Source organism: Rhinoderma darwinii, chromosome 12 (assembly GCF_050947455.1).
Source record: "Rhinoderma darwinii isolate aRhiDar2 chromosome 12, aRhiDar2.hap1, whole genome shotgun sequence".
Taxonomy (NCBI): domain Eukaryota; kingdom Metazoa; phylum Chordata; class Amphibia; order Anura; family Rhinodermatidae; genus Rhinoderma; species Rhinoderma darwinii.
This window is the reverse complement of record NC_134698.1, coordinates 71,008,554-71,026,438: the sequence shown is the minus strand read 5'-3', so window position 1 is coordinate 71,026,438 and position 17,885 is coordinate 71,008,554. Positions and strand designations below refer to the sequence as shown.

Sequence of the window (17,885 nt, the reverse complement as noted above, 5' to 3'; positions counted from 1 at the left end):
TGGTTTAAACTCTTTATCTCTGCTTGCAGTCAGTGAATGGGAACATTCTTGTTTACATCCAGAGGATAAAAACCTGTATAGATGTAATACTTTTGACAGCTGAGAGTTTCCTACAATTGTATCAAGTCAAGGCAATAACAGCTAAAGAGCCTGAACTACAGGCTGACACACTGTGGCAAAATATCAGACTTGATCTAGCTTTATCTCACAGATGATTGCAGAGACTTGAGACAACGGAAGAAAACTCTCAGCTAGCTGTGAGGAGTATTGGGTCTGTGCATTTTTTTTTTTTTTAGTAGACTCTGGATGTAAACCAATGTTCCGATTCACTGCAAGCAAGCGGAGATTTTGAAAATGGGGAGAAAACGAAATGCAAAGTATTTTATAAAGTTGTCGCATGAAGCACTGCTTTAAATTGGCTGCACATGGGACAATACGGTCAACCAACCCAAGGATTGAACAACAGGCTCAGCACAATTTATATCATATATAGATCCCAGGTGACAGATTATCAAATATTCTAGATTATCAGATCTAGATCAGATTACATCAAATATATAAAATTATTGATATGGTGTCTGTAAACTACAATTGTGAGCAGGCTGAATATTTCTGTAGAAACAAGCATAGGTGCAGATCTGCGTTATTAGTTGTGAAATCCCAGAGCGAGCGAGCCCGCGCGCGCCCCCCCCCCCCCCCCCCCACATCCGATACCATTACTACACGGGACAATAATGCGATGAGACAGCTTCAGGAAGGAAGACGGGAGGAACAGGGGATTTGACCTAACAAAACATTCAGGCTGTATGTAGAATCCATACAATACAAAATATCCTGCTGTAAAGAGCCCTACTGAAGCTGGGAGACGTGCTCTTAAAGGAACATACCTCGTTATTCTGTAAATTGTTAACTAGGGAAATATTTCCCCTTTCGTTTTTGGTATATGCCAGTAAGACAGAAAAAAAATATGGCGACAGTTACATTCTTCGTGACTAATCGCGAACGTTATTACTGCGCCCACAATTAGATCTCATGTGTTGGGGCTTATTCACACAAACGTTGAATACATCCGTGTCACAGCCGTTAAAAAAGGCTGCATGTATTTCAATGGGGCGGTTTACACTGCCGTTGTTTCTACGGAACGTGCGAAGGGTCCGTTAAAAAATAGAAAATGTCCTATTTTCTTCAGTTTCCACGGATCCCTCCCAAGTCTATGGGGATCCGTTAAAACGGGTCCCACATGGGAAAACCCGTACGTGAAAGAAAAGTGTTTTTTTTACGTCCGAGTTTCCCGACTTTCGTGTGAATTAGCCATTACACAAATGTATACGGCAAGGCTTAGGCTGGCGCTAAAACAACAACACTGCCCAAGTTTGTGTTGACAAGAGACGTATACTTTATAGGCACAACTGACGCTAGGCCATGCCTGGGAAAACCAAATAAATATGGTTTCAGACTTGAGGCCAGAATAGGTTTAGTCCATTGCTAAGAAGCAGATGGTGGAGGGAGCGGGTGACAAAACCAGATCTCCAAACACCTAAGTAGATCCAGAGATCAACAGTAATCGCTGGGAGAAGCTGCACATTTCTCTTGCAGCGCCCACTGCAGGAGAAATGTGGTATTACATGTCATCCAATCTAATAACTTGACGGCCATGTAATACATAGTTGTGTTGACCCCCACCCCCCGAGCAGGAACCACTGTCTACAGCGGCTCTCCATTCTGGCTTATAGAGGGCACTGCCAAGCAAGGGACACCTCTCCATGGCATCCATATACCCTATTAGAGCATATATATGTAATAGGGGGGAGGGGGTTCAACGCCATCCCACTAATGTACATTCACACACAGATCCCACATATAAAGGGTGGCGCAGGCGTTCAAGTCCTATTACACGGAGCGATTACCGCACAAATTATTGTATCATTGTTCGAAGAGATAATCGCCACGTGTAATAGCATCTAACGATCGAACGACAAATTGTTGGGTTTTCGTGGATCGGCCATATCTGCGTGAGATTTTCGTTAGTTGCCGGCACATCCCTTGGTGCAATCAGAAATTCTACAGTCGTTCGCAGCTCAGGGATGGTGTGGGCGTACGAGCAATGATCGCAGTAATGACTGAACAGCGAAAATGTTTAGCAATCGTTGTCACTTGTAATAGACCGTCTGAAGGCAAACGACCTGCTAAATCATTACTCGTCGCTGGTTCATAAAAGAAGATCTACCCGTCTGATAGGACCCTTACCCAGAGCAACCAATCAAATTCCAGCAATGAAAATAAAAGCAAGAATCTGATTGGTTGCTACGGGAACCTCACACATGGCAACAAGTAAGTTCAGAGCTATAGGTTCTTCCTCCGTAGGGAAGTGCAGGAGGAAAGTCGATAAGTGACGGACAATCTGTTGGCCATAAGGTAAAGATTAGCGCACAACCAGCTCTGGTGACTGTAGAATGCCTTAGAACAAGAGAGCGGCCATTACTGGAGGACAGAGACGTGTTATGACAGCGGAGACACTGCCATCATCTCTATTCAGACAAAACATCACTAAGCGTCTGCAGGAGCGTTCAGGACAAGTAACTAAACCACAATAATCCTTGAATCATCCGCTGGAATTCTCTGGTTTCAGTTAGACCAACGCACAACATGTTTTTTTGCTGGTGCTGAAAAGTCAATGACGAGGATATAAAATCCTTCCACCTCATCACATGATAACGCTCTGGAGTAAACACTCGACCAGATCTCGTGTCAAAAGGACAGAAGTCCGGGGTGCAGGAATGTATCTGACAGGACAGGCAGGGGGCGCTATTATACATAGGAGGATCTGTGAAGTGACGCATGCATGGGGGTGTTGGGTTAGCGCAAGATGGCCAGAGAAATGCTGGCCCATGGTATAAGGCATTAATAAAATAAATAAAAAAATAATTTGTATAGTCGTATTCCAAGACCCGTAAAAGTGTTATGTTTCTGTTGACGGAGCTGTATGAGGGCATGTTTTTGCGGGACCAGTTGTAGTATTCATTTGGTACCATTTTGATCGCTCTTTTGGGTGAATAAAAATCAGCTCTGGCATTGTCTTTTAATAGTTTTTCACAGCGTCCACCGTGCAGGATAAATATGGTAATCATTTTATAGATCGGATCGTGGAGTACGCGGCAATACTAATTATGGGTAGTTTTGTCTTTTTTTCCCTAAACAAAAAAGGTCTTTGTAAGGGAAAAAGAAAAAAAAGTGTTCTTTGTGGCGGTTTTACAAAACACTTTATTAAACTTTATTTTACAGGGCCGAATTGTAAGCCATTGGTAGGCCACCGGCTGCCATGACAACCCATCGGCACCCCCACGATCATCAGCAGCCACCTCGTTCTGTAAATTACTTAGGTAGCGCACCATCTAAGGAATTAAACGGCCGTTAGAGCAGAGGCTCGGCTGTCAGACACACAGCAAATCCCCGGATCCCAGTCTGATCGAGCATCTGTGGGATCTGCTGGAAAAACAAGTCTGATCCATGAAGGCCGCATCTCACAAATTACAGGACTTAAAAGGATCTGCTGCTAACTTCATGGTTCTAACTTCTAGAGTCGATCATCGCCTAATAAACCCTCTTAGGACGCCCCAGCCCACGGTAAGCCTTGTAGGCTGCTGAGAAAAGTGGTGGGTGGCACGACATTCTTGAAATTGAAGATCAGGCATATTTTTCCCTGATGGCATGACCAATTCAGTCAGCAAGTCATTCGTATGCTATGTGGGCATCAGGCTTGGTAAAAGAGAAGGCTATTGGTGGTAAATATTTGCTAAATTGCTTAGCAATGTAAGAGAAGCCATAGCGAGACATGTCTGAGCGCTTCCAGCTCACTGATTTTAAAGGCCACTATGTAATGCTTTAGTTTCCCCTGTGGGGGCGCTTCAGGGAAACGTAACACTTGAGACGGGATTCCCCAGTAGATTACAGCTGATCCCTGGAGGTCCCAGCAGCAGCACAACTTGTGACAAACTCATCACCTAACAAAGAAGGATTATAAAACATAAATAAAATATCCATTGGATAGATATTTACTGGATACAGAAGGGGGACTATTTATAAAGAGGGCATTCTGAGAACACGGATATAACAGGATCCTTGAGTAAGTAAGGCCCTGTTCACATCTGCGTTGGGCCATTCTCCTCCGTCAGAGCCGCCGAACAAAGAAATGGCTGAAGCACCGGATTCGTTTAACAACGGAAACAACCGGCGCCCGACAGAACCCATTGACTTTAATGAGTTCTGTCGGTGTCCATCAAAAAAACGGGAACAATAGTGCAGAATGCTGCGTTATAGTTTCCAGTATTTTTGATGGAATCTGTGACGGAGGTTCCTAATGGAGCCTTCAATGCAGATGTGAACAGGCCCGAATATTATGGCAGGTGGCAAAGTAGCCTCATCTGAACTACATTTAACCCTAACCAATTTAGTCCTCCAAAAAAATAAAAAGCGACTTTTGCAGTGATGCATAATGGATCGCAGCAGTTTGCCATCTGCACAATATGGTAAACATAGCCCAGCGGAAGACAGTTTGCTGAATTAAAATAGAGAGAGAGACAAAAGATGAAAAATGAATGAATTCGGCAGAAGAAAAAAAAAAAAAGAAGCAATTTACTCATCGTGATAACTGGAATAATAGTCTCTGCTAAAATGAGATAGTCACAAAAACCCAGAGCGAATCCATTACTTATTTTAGATAATAAAAGATAAAAATAAAAGCAAAAAGCAGTCGGACGTCCATTACAATAATAACTAAAATGGGAAAATCTATTTCAGAAGACTAACAATCATGAATATCAGGCTGTCACGCAATGTATTTGTGATTTTAAATTTCAGTGTTTTTTTGTTTTTAACGCAGTAGGGAATTTTATCCTTAGATACAACAAAAAGAAAAAATAATAAAATGTATGAAAAACTAAAAAAAAAAAAAAAAAAAAAAGCAATGTAAAAAATTCTAATCTAGATTTAAAAAAAAAAAGAAAAAAAGAAGAAGAGCCATGTATGTGTGTGAACCTGGCCTAACGGCGCTAATTCCCCAGCAGCAGCTAAAGAGCATTATAACGGGAAATTATTATTAGCACCTTTATCTCTACTTCTAATACTAATTCAATTAGCGTTGTTGTGCGCTGGGATTTCCATTCTGATGCACAGTATTAAATCGACAAATCTGTTACACGGGATCATAACTCCAGTAAACAGAATTTTAAGGAATCTTTTTTTTTTGCATGCATTTTTTTTCTTATTGAAATAAACAGAGGATCAAACACGGCAGCCCCTTCATTCTTGGGATCGGGAGAGTCCCAGCAGCGAGACCGGTCACTCACCGAGGGCATACCCTAGGGATATGCCCTGCAGGGTTGCCACTTGCCAGCCTAGCTGCGTCCTGTAAGAATTTTTCATGTCTCATGTGACCTGCACAGTTACCGATTGGCAGATTGCTCAGTGGCTGACATTCTCCGTGGCGTATACACAGTCTGTCATTCCATGAGCCAGCGCTGACTAGGTCATAACCGAATATATTCTAAATGTGGCGATGACTATAAAGTGTATATAGATCCTCGCTATACATATGACCGCTGCACAGCATTCTAGGAAATGTAATGAGATGATTTATTCCCTTCTGTGATGCAGTTTTCCAGACACTGATAAAACTTGAAATGTATTTGTACCATTATCCGCGCAGAGTGCATCTTCCATTATCTCAGGATCATGTCATTCCATGGTGATCTCAGTTGGTCAGGGCATGCTGGGAGTTGTAGTTTCACTACTGGAAACCCATAGGAGGCAAACCAGTGCCTTAGGGCATGGCGGACAAGTTCCGCCACAGATTCTGTTGCAGATCTACTACTGCAATTTTGTCTCTGATTTGCCGCCGATTTCACCCTTTGCAATGAACAAGAATGACCACGCTGCGGACTTGAAAATTTGGACCACAAATCCACCACAACTGGTCTCATTCGAAGGCTGAACTATGTGGGGAAACTCGGACGTGAAAAATGTCCATTTCTCACGCCCGAGTTGCCCCTGTGCGAGTCCAGTTTCCAGGGATCCCCATACACTTGAGTCTATGGAGGGATGTGTGAAAACGGAACGAAATTGGACATGTTCTATCACGCAACGGACCCTTCACACATTGTTACAATGGCCCCATTGAAATACATGCATCCGTCTGAATTCGGCCTAAGAATATGTAAAGCACACAGCGTATCCGCCCTGGCGGCCACAGGGAAATTCCGGACGAAAAACCACACCAAATTGTGGTGCGGTGAAATGTCATCCCAGGTGGCCGGCCTTGACGAAGAAGCACAAATTTCTAGGTCAGTATAAGCTTTTGAGTTGTGATTTTTGCTGCGGAATCGCAGCTTTTCCACCGCAAAAATCACAACATCTGCTATTTGTTGCAGCCTTTACTTCCCCATTGAATTCATTGGTGGAAAAAAACGCACCGCAGGTCAATTTGAGCGTTATTTCCGCTGATCATTTACGCAGCGTGTGGATGAAGTTTGTTCGAATCTCATCCACTCTGCTGCTACTGTATTATGCTGCGGATTTTCTGCAACGAAAGTCGTTGCAGAAAATACAAAGTATTTACGCTACATGTAAACGTACCCAAACGCTGGCCAAATGCATAAAAGAACATTTCAGCCGATCGTCGCTTGTAAAATGATCGTTCCCGATGGCTGACAGGACTTCTGTCTGCAAAAAAAATGTGATCGGCTAGGTTGGAAAACATCGACCAAAGCTACTTCGGCTAAATTCGGTCGATCGTTTGCCATTGTGCACGAATCACAGGAGAAAAAAACAAACCTAATTCCAGGATCGTCTTGTTTAGGGTATGTGCACACACACTAATTACGTCCGTAATTGACGGACGTATTTCGGCCGCAAGTACCGGACCGAACAAGAGTGCAAGGAGCCGGGCTCCTAGCATCATACTTATGTACGACGCTAGGAGTCCCTGCCTCTCTGCTGGACAACTGTCCCGTACTGTAATCATGTTTTCAGTACAGGACAGTAGTTCCACGGAGAGGCAGGGACTCCTAGCATCGTACATAAGTATGATGCTAGGAGCCCGGCTCCCTGCACTGTGTTCGGTCCAGGACTTGCAGCCGAAATACGTCTGTCAATTACGGACGTAATTAGTGTGTGTGCACATACCCTTAGTCTCTTCTGTTGTGGTGGGATTGTCGATCATGCCGGATTCACTTGAGAGAGAGATGAAGATGAGCCATCGGTACGCTCTACAATCTATGGCCGTATTTATTTCTCACAAATGAAACAGAGACCAAAAGGAGCCAACTTCACCAGCGATCTGGGTATTGAACCCCTTTATTGTGATGGATTCTCATTCTGCGAAACTGGAGGTACACTTTAAATCGCGGCGGGTGAGAACGAGCCCCGAGCTCTACTGGGACGGGAGAAAATTTGAATGAATATTTTCTAAAATGATAAAGCATGATGGAATAGGACATACTGGTTAATGAATGGTAAATTATGTAAATGAATACAAGCTTATTGTAGATGGGAATTAGACACAAGCTTCTCCAGCAAACTCCTCAGGCATGGAATAGAATTTCCCACTTTCCGTCACAGCCTCTCTGGCTTTTCTTAACTAGGTAAATTGAAGGACCACACATAACATCAGCAAGTCCCTGGTAAAGGTCCCTTTTTTATAAGGCGTCCTAAAGGCTATGTACACCTTTGAATTTTATTTTTTTTGTTGGTTTGTTTTTAAATAAAAATGTTTATTAGTGTGTTTGGTGCAACTCTGTAATTACATTTTATTAAAAATTATTTTTTGAGATATAGCTGCTTTGTATCTTGTATTCAGAGCAACTGTATCATGTGCTGAAACCTGTATCCGTCAGGTCAGTGGGACTGACGGGTTCAGGATTAGGCTGAAAACGATCACATCTAAGGCTTCGTTCACATCTGCGTCGGGGCTCCGTTCATGGGATCCGTTAGAGCTTTCCATCAGGGGAACCCATGAACGGAAACCAAAAGGTTTCCGTTTGCATCGCCATTGATTTCAATGGTGACTGATCGTTGCAAATGGTCACCATTGTGTAAGGGTTCCGTTGTTTTGACGGAATCAATAATGTTGTCGACTGCGCTATTCATTCCGTCAAAACGACGGAACCCTTACACAACGTTGACAAACTGAAACCATTTGCACCGTATCTGTCACCATTGAAATCAATGGTGATGTTGATAAAGAAAAAATAAATAAATCAATGGTGATGCAAATGTTTCAGGTTGGTTTCCGTTCATGAGTTGTCCTGGCGGAAAGGTCAGACGGAACCCATGAACGGAGCCCTGACGCAGATGTGAACGAAGCCTGTCCATAGATCTTGTAGATTACAAGTAGATCCTGGGTCAGACACGCAGGACCCGCTGTCACTGAACCAGTCAGACCCGCTGACCTGACAGATACAGGTTTCAGCGCTAGATACCGCTGCTCTGTATACAGGATACAAAGCAGCTGTATCTCAAAAAATACAAATAATTTTTAATAAAATGTAATTACAAAGTTGCACCAAACACACTACTTAAAAAAAAATACAAAAAAAAACACACCTTTTCAAAAAGATGCCATAGAAAAAAAGAGGGCACAAGACGCATGTACTGACAACCCCATACACCTGCATACAAAGTATTTTTGACCCAGATTTTCGGTGTTATATGCTGTAAGTAGGGTATGCCAAAAATGTTCCTGGGTCTGGCACGCTGAGCGCGGAGGTGGCTACGCATGCATTGTTTTTGTAGTTAATAGTAGTTACGCCCACCCTGGGACAGAGGAAGAATCTGACTAAGCTATATACATGTCCCTGCATTTCTATATCTGCCTGTACTAGTAAGGCCTCGTTTACACCAGCGTGTGCGTTTTGCGCATGCAAAAAATGCGGCGTTTTGCGTGCGCAAAAGGCCCTTAACAGCTCCGTGTGTCATCACCATATGATGCGCGGCTGCGTGATTTTCGCGCAGCCGCCATCATTATGACACTCCGTTTGGATGTTTGTAAACAGAAATGCACGTGGTGCTTTTCTGTTTTCATTCATCCTTTTCACTGCTGTTGCGCGAATCACGCGCATCACACGGAAGTGCTTCCGTGTGGCATGCGTGGTTTTCACGCACCCATTGACTTCAATGGGTGCGTGATGCGCGAACAGCGCACAAATATAGAACATGTCGTGAGTTTTTTGCAACGGACTCACGCTGCGCAAAACTCATGGACTGTCTGCACGGCCCCATAGACTATTATAGGTCCGTACGACACGCGTGAAAATCACGCGCGTCGCACGGACGAATAACACACTCGTGTAAACAAGCCCTAACGAGAATCAAAGATGAGCACTTAAAGGAAATTGTCTGGTCTAGACAATCTTTTGCACTGAAGGACCTGGAACATTTGTGAATTACCAAGAAAGCCACCTGTTTTCAATATGTACTGTGTAATTCTTAATTTGACCTGTGGTAGTGCTGCAGCGCAATCGAACACTTGCTGACAGGTGAGATCACTGCTCATTACCAAGGCACCCTGTGATTAGCGTATTGTTAGGTGACCCTCATAAGAATAAGAAATTGTGCAAAGTGAATGACCCCTTTAAAAAAAAAAAAAAGTTACAAATTAGTGCCACCCACAGGTGCCATAGAAATGGCGTAGCACTCCTCTAAGGCCTTATTCACACTGTTCACATGGCCATTGTTTCAACAGACCATGTGAAGGGTCCATGAGAAAATAGGACATGTCCTATTTTTTCACGCTTCACACAGCCCTCCATAGACTGTAGTCTATGGGGGAGGCGTGATATCGCATCCCAGAGCACGGATGCACCTCGGACGTGAAAAACTAACGCTTTTCACGTCCGAGATGCGCAATGCCCGTGTGAATCTAAGAGAATGAACGCACCCCATTAGATTTTCTGCGACACTAATGTCTACGAGCAGCTGTAGTGTGTCCATATGCAATGTGACGTTGCCCTATAAACAAGGTATCAGACAAGGATGTTTCGTTACCAAAGTTCCTATATAACATTTTACGAAATAAAAGCAAAAATATTACTACGTGGAATCATTCTTCTGTAGACACGAAATATGACGTCCGCTGCGAGCAGGTAGTAAAACAGGTCCACTACATTAGTTACTCCCCCGTGTATCTTATGTAAATTCTAAGTTATAAAAATAAAGAAGCGCCGAGAAAAAAGAAAAAACTTCAGACTCAATCACAGCACTATTCTAGCCATTGCCTAGCAACAGGATTGGCAGCCAGTGGGTGACTATGCTGGATCTCCGTGTTTTTATGGAGACCCATGTAGTCACCAGCACATCTACCCCTATGATTTCCCATAGGAAGATGGTCTCCAGTGCTGAAAAAAACTACAGAGGAACCAGAGACAACCCTCTTGGGGAAACATTGAAGTGTTGCCATGGAGGAATAGCCTGAAAGAAACATATCCATAGACCCCCCACCGCCCCACCCATTCACCCGACAGATTCACAAAGAATGTCCTTTAGGCATCAGTCGGGTTGGTGTATGTCGGTAAACCTTTTTTGTGCTATATAGAATAGCGCAATTGACAAAAAATTTCTATACAGAGGCATCCCACAAAAAACGGGTGCGGTATGATTATTTTTTTTTTAACATGGGAGACTATGGGCGACGTATTCCACTGTATGTCCATACAGTGGCATATGGCAGAGCCTTCTGTCAGAGGTATACATCAGGCAATATTCCTAACATATACGTCTGACATGGGGCGCAAAGGCAGTGTGAACAGAGCCTTAGCGATCGTACAGGGTTTATGCTCGAATAAACCTTTGTGCGCCCCGTATTAGCTGTAGTATAGTTTCTACATAGTAGCAGTTTGTTTTTGCAATCTCCGACTCTGTTTTTTCCCAAAACATGCAACGTGTCAGTCGTATCTAAAGGGGGTTCATAGGATTAGGCCCCATTCATATCGCGTATGTGCTATCCGCCGAGTGTATACGTTGACCCATTATACTCCGAGCTATATGTTTCAATACCTAGTGTTTAAAAACGTATACGCCCGGCGGATAGCACAAACGCGATGTGAATGGCGCCTTAGAGAAACAAGGCAGCTTTCTTCCAGAAGCAGCGCCACACCTGTCTATGGGTGTTAAAGTGAATAGAGATGAGCTGTGAGAATAAACACAGGTGTGGCGTTGTTTTTGGAAGGAAGCAGACATATTTTTCTATTTCTGGACAACCCCTTTAACTTATCTTTTCCATACCAGCTTTTAGGTCGGTAGGCAGAATCAATAACAATCATGGATCTGTACATGTCAATTCTGCAACGTTCAATCTCACTCATCACGTCTCTCCTATAGGGGCTACATCAAAGCAAAATGAAATCACTGGAGTTTCCCATTAAATAACATTGCAGCATTACAGCCGCACAGAGTCATCCTTGTCTCCTATACAGAGATAAGACCTTGGTTATTTAGTGCGGTGTGAGCCTGTAGTGAGGCGGGGGCACTGTTTTTCACTGGTCAAGGTTGCTACGTCCACCCCCATAGATTCCAGAAAAGTCCTGAAATTCTGCTGAACTTCCATTACCAACTAGGACTCAGAGAATGATTGTGAAATGTCATTAAAAAGGTGGTAATACGAAGGCCCTGTTCACATCACGTTTGTGATGTACAGCAGGAAAGCTGCCGACGTGTACATGAAACGCGTCAGCAGGGCTCCATTCGACAGCGTCCTTTGGGCCTCCGTCAGGCCGATATATATATTATTGTATTAGACTACACTATTCCATACAACGTCATACTGCCAAAAACTCACACTGCGCGACATACGTTTGTCTTTTTTTTTAACATGGGTGGGGCATATTACTGTATGGCATCAGGCATCCATTAAACGTATATGTCATGAGCTTTTCATAAGTTGTACGCTGAAAGGTGTTAAATGTATTGACAGGTTTGTTATTTAACCTTTTTTTTTTTTACACCAGAAAAAAAACACTGTTCCGAACGACTCTTGACCTTTGGGACCCCAACTGATCCTGAGAACGTGGATGACCAGTGCCCTGTTCCCAGAGAGGAGGTGACAACTCTGCAGTCCTCTCTCCATGAGGTTTTGTTCACACAAGACAGAAAAATCCATGGTTAATCTGCAGCAAAGTCCACATGTATAACATGAAACAAATTGAAATGAAGGACCCGTCACATCCATGCATTACATGGAGAGTACATTGATATTAATAGGTAACTTGTAATGCTTAATTTCACCTGTGGAGGCACTGCAGGGGAATTAAACACAAGCTGATTGCTGGGGATCCCAGCAGCGAGACACCCTGTGATTAACTTAAAGAGGACCCCAGAATTAACAGTTCTGGAGCATTTATTCTTACAACTCTAAATTGTACCCTTCCTCTGTTAATCCTCCTAGAAGCGTATGAATAAATTTACAACTGGGTGTTCCCAGTTGGGGTTGTGTCCCTACTAGGATTGTCACGATACCAGAATTTGGACTTAGATACCGATACTTCGTGTAGTAGTGCGATACTCGATACCAAAACGATACTTTGCCAACAATAATAAAAAATAAAGTTTTTTGATGTGAGGCACATGGTGTGATTAAATCTGAACCTCCATGTGCCTCACATTAATAGTAATTAACCCCATCATGTTCCTCAGTCATAATGGACAACATTGGGATATTATGTGAGAAACATGATGGGGTTAATTACTATTAATGTGAGGCACATGGAGGTTCAAAATTCATACTACCTCGTGCCTCACATTAACAAGTGGAAAAGCAGTTTTTATTTTATTTTATAACAGCATAAACATTATAAAGGACGCTATAAATTTATTACGGTCGCGACGCTATCGAATGTGTGTATATTTGATGTATTGAGACTCATTTAAAGTTTTTATTGTAAAAAATGTGTATTTTTTTTTACTTATTACTTGTTTTTTTTTTTAATTTTTAACCCCTTAATGACTAGCCTATTTTGGACCTTAATGACCAGGCTATTTTTTACGTTTTTCAATCGTCGCATTCCAAGAGCTATAACCTTTTTATTTTTGCGTCGACATAGCTATACAAGGTCTGGTTTTTTGCGGGACAAGTTGTATTTTTTAATAGCACCATTTTTAGGTACATATTATTTATTGATTAACTTTTATTAACTTTTTTTTGGGGAGGGGGGGGGGGGGGGAATAGAAAAAAATCTGAAATTTCGCCACTCTTTTTTTGCGTCCTAAATCTACGCCGTTTACCGTGTGGTATAAATAACACAATAACTTTATTCAGCGGGTGGTTACGATTGCAACGATACCAAATTTGTATAGTTTTACTACTTTTAGGGTATGTGCACACACACTAATTACGTCCGTAATTGACGGACGTATTTCGGCCGCAAGTACCGGACCGAACACAGTGCAGGGGGCCGGGCTCCTAGTATCATACTTATGTACGACACTAGGAGTCCCTGCCTCTCTGCAGGACAACTGTCCCGTACTGTAATCATGTTTTCAGTACGGGACAGTAGTTCCACGGAGAGGCAGGGACTCCTAGCATCGTACATAACTATGATGCTAGGAGCCCGGCTCCCTGCACTGTGTTCGGTCCGGGACTTGCGGCCGAAATACGTCCGTCAATTACGGACGTAATTAGTGTGTGTGCACATACCCTTACACAGTAAAAACGCTTTTTTTTCTAAATTATTTGTTTTTGTGTCTCCATATTTGAAGAGCCGTAACGTTTTTATTTTTTCGCCGATGCGGTTGTATGAGGGCTTTTTTTTTGCGGGACGACTTGTAGTTTTTATTGGTACCATTTTGGAGTAGATGCGACTTTTTGATCACTTTTTATCACATTTTTTTAAAGTCAGTATTCACAGAAAACAGCAATTTTTCGATAGTTTTTTATTAATTTTTTTACGGCGTTCACCGTGCGGGTTAAATAATGTAACAGCTTTATAGTCGGGGTCGTTACGGACGCGGCGATACCAAATATGTGTAACTTTTTAACTTTATTTTGTTTTTTTAATAGTAAAGCATTTTGTAAGGGGAAAAGCTGGGTTTTTCATTTTTTTTCACATTTTTTTTTAAATTAACTTTATGAAACTTTCTTTTCACTTTTTTACTAGTCCCATTAGGGGACTATAATATGCGATTCTGCGATCGCATTTATAATACACTGCAATACTTTTGTATTGCAGTGTATTACTGCCTGTCCGTTTAACACGGACAGGCATCTGCTAGGTCATGCCTGCGGCATGATCTAGCAGGCATTCACTCCAGGCAGACCTGGGGTCTTTATTAGACCCCCGGCTGCCATTAGAGACACAGACACTCGGCGATCGTATCGCCGGGTGTCGGTGGGGGAGAGAGGGAGCTCCCTCCCTCTCCCCAAAACCACTCAGATGCGGTGCTCGCTATTGAGCATCGCATCTGAGGGGTTAAACGTGTGAGATCGATACTAATACCGATCTCACACGGCAGAGCAGGGACGCTCCCAGCCCCCAGCTGCCTCTAGCAGCTGAGAGCAGGGAGATTTGACAGCTCCCTGCTCTGTTTACTTATTCCGATGCCGCGACGTAAAAAGTCTATGGCATCGGAATAAGGCCCGTTAGTGACCGACGTAGAAACACGATGGGCCGGTCACTAACGGGTTAAACTTTAATGTCCTGGCATATATCTATATAAGGATAGTACACAGGCAGCTGTTAGGACATACCCAAGGAAATATGGTCAGACAGCCCTGGGGTCCTTCAATGGACTCTGGGCTGTCTGCCCATATATGGTATGTCCCTCGATCGCGTCACAGGGATTCCCTGTGACGCGATCCATGGGGCATCCCCTCTTCTCATTTACCCCTTGAATGCAGCGGAGGTGGTCAGCTTTGATCAAAGCATTCAAGGGAGTAGCGGCAGAGATCAGAGGTTAGAATGGGGCTGCGGCTGTGTAATACAGCCATTGCCCCGCTCCTGACAATAAGGGTATGTTCACATGCAGTAGCAAAATACGTCAAATTACGAAGCGGTTTTCAGGCGAAATCAGCTCCTGATTTTCAGACATTTTTTTTTTTAACAACTCACGTTTTTCACGGCCGTTTTTGGAGCTTTTTTCAATGGAGTCAATTAAAAACGCCTCCAAAAAACGTCCCAAGAAGTGTCCTGCACTTCTTTTGACAAGCCGTCATTTTCCGCGCCGTATTTTGACAGCGACGCGTAAAATAAAGGCTTGTGGGAACAGAACATCGTAATTCCCATTGAAAGCAATGGACAGATGTTTGTAGGCGTATTAGGGGCGTCTTTTCAGGCGTAATTCAAGGCATAAAACGCCCGAATTACACCCGAAAACACTGCGTGTGAACATACCCTAAGTGTGTGTGTGCGTTCAGCATTAGGTGATGCGTCCGACACTGCACTAATGAGCGGCGACGCAGGCACGGAAGACAGAGCATGGGTGTGTTTTGCAGTGTGCCCGCCATGTTCTGTCTTGTGTCGGCACTCATTAGTGCAGCGCTCAACACATCACATCATGCGGACCGCGCGCGCACTGGTCAGGAGCAGCCCCTCTCTGACTACATTCATGTGTTACTATACTTAGCTGTGCGGCCGAATTACATGAATTGACGGTATTGAACCGTTTGAGGGTGCACAGTATCGAAACAGTGTCAAAGTTTCGATGCATCCTACAACCCTAGTCCCTACACCGACTAACTCTGTCAGCACTGATTGGACGGTGTAGTGACACGCGACTTTGACAAGGGGAATGGTAACACCCAACTCAATTTATTCATAAATTTCTGTAAGGAATAACAGAGGAACGGTACAACATCCAGTGCTAAGAAAAGATGCTCCAGAATTATTTCATGGGGAATACAGGTATTTACAAATTAAAGAGGGCCGGTCAACTCTCCTTACACGTCTATTTTAGTACTTACCCTTGTAACAAAACGGGGATTGTACAAAGCGACAACCCCATTGCTTGAATGGATGACAATATTTTCACACCACCAAATCCAGCCCCATGACGCGGATTAAGGATTCTGCCCTGTTTGCTCGGTTATTAGGTAGAGAAGTTTCTTCTCTGCAGCGCTGGTTAAAAGCGCGTCGGGTTGTGCAAAACTGTTTGACATTGTATGACCCGGCGACCTGTGCGGCTGCTGACACACGATAGGGCAGCATCGGAACGACCGACGCCCGGGAGATGTAAAGTCATTGTACGAAAACTATTAACGGACTGAAAAAGGGAAATGCCGATCGGGTTGATTATTTATTGGTGGCGCGTTCAGCCTCATCGCTATGGGGAAAGTGGACATTATTATGTGTAATGGCAGGAGAGGATTATGTGGACATTACTCAGGTAATCCTACATTATCATCAATTTGCGGTGGGTAGGGAATAAATTGTGTTTTCAGTGCATACGAGGTCGCTATAGGCGTAGAACCGGATGTCCATACTATTATAAAGCCTCTATCCATACACCTACACAGATAGAAATAAAATGTCACTAGCAGAAAGACTGTCTGGAGACCGACTTCATAGCACTTAGTTACCATAGAAACAGTGAAAACTAAAAGAAAAATGAAGTTACTGTAACCCCCATCATCCTCATAGTAACTACAATAATTGTCATTTCTTTTTACATGTTCTTTTTTGAGTCCAAGGATTGAAAACGCCACTTGTTAATATACCCTTCGTCAATGGAGTAGGTTGGGGGCGTCGGATCAGGCACAGGCATTTTGGCAAGATCTTAGAACTATTTATAACCAAAAAGTGAAGGAAAGAAGGATGATAAAGATTTTAGAAACTGGAGAGGAACATCTGAAGGGTTTATAGTTTTGGGGATTTTTCTTTTATTATTTTTGGTGGAAATTCCCTTTAAGAGAATTTATTCAAATTCTGGCATTCATCCCAACTTCCGAAGACAGATCTGTAACACCTGCCGAAGGAAGTAGACGTTCTACAGACGAAACACCTGCAAATAGTTTATAAGTAGATGACGGAACGGACAGAAAAAGACAGAACATCTTTTGTGTCTATTACTCATCCGCACACTACAAGAGATGTAATTGTGTCCATAACACCGGCCTTTTATGTGGATGTAAAACCATCACAATGCAATTCCCCTAATGACTAAACACCCTGACATTTCACTGGCATCACCCTCCCGACAACTCAGCAGGCTACGTGCGATGGGTGGAATGTCAGCACGTTTTATTAGGGCTTGTGCTAGACATGACTGAGGTTACCGCTAGTACCGTACAAGTGTGCCACACTAATGCCAAGTGTACCGTACAAGTGTGCCACAAGAACAACGTAGAGCCACCCATCTCTCCCCCGACACAAGTCCAATACCCTGTTTCTACAGAAAAATAAGCCACTACCAGTTTATTCCCCCCTACCTATTGAACTATGGGACACCCACCAACCGCGAGAACGGGGGTCAGGAACCCCCCCATTCCCCTTCAAATAGGAGGATATTGAATGGATCGGTGATCGAACTGCCGGTCCATTCAAAGTCTACAGGAATGACGGAAAAAGAAGTGCTCGGCTGTTTTAGTCAGTCCCTGCTCTATTCAAGCTTTTCCAAAATGAAGGAGTGTGTGTGTGTGTGTGGGGGGGGGGGGGGTGTAGTTAGAAAAAACAGGGGGTTCGCCACCCGTTAGTTTGGTCATTACTGTACATTACTCCCTCCTACATTACTACATTGCTAAATATATTGATTATTCCTATTCCCTGGAGTCAGAAAGTAATCACAGGACGTCTTTAATCAGATCGAATGAAAATAAAAGTCCTTGAGAAGAATGACAGATGAAGAGGAGGTGACCACAAAGCTATAGGGTAATCATAGATCACTGTAATATATATATATATATATAT

The 17,885-nt window shown here is 43.3% G+C and overlaps 1 protein-coding gene across 3 annotated transcripts in view; it reads right to left on the bottom strand.

Moving 5' to 3' along the window:
• The window catches only part of PPP1R13B (protein phosphatase 1 regulatory subunit 13B), a 67,745-nt gene that overhangs the window by 45,390 nt on the left and 4,470 nt on the right, over positions 1-17,885 (bottom strand). The window lies entirely within an intron of this gene.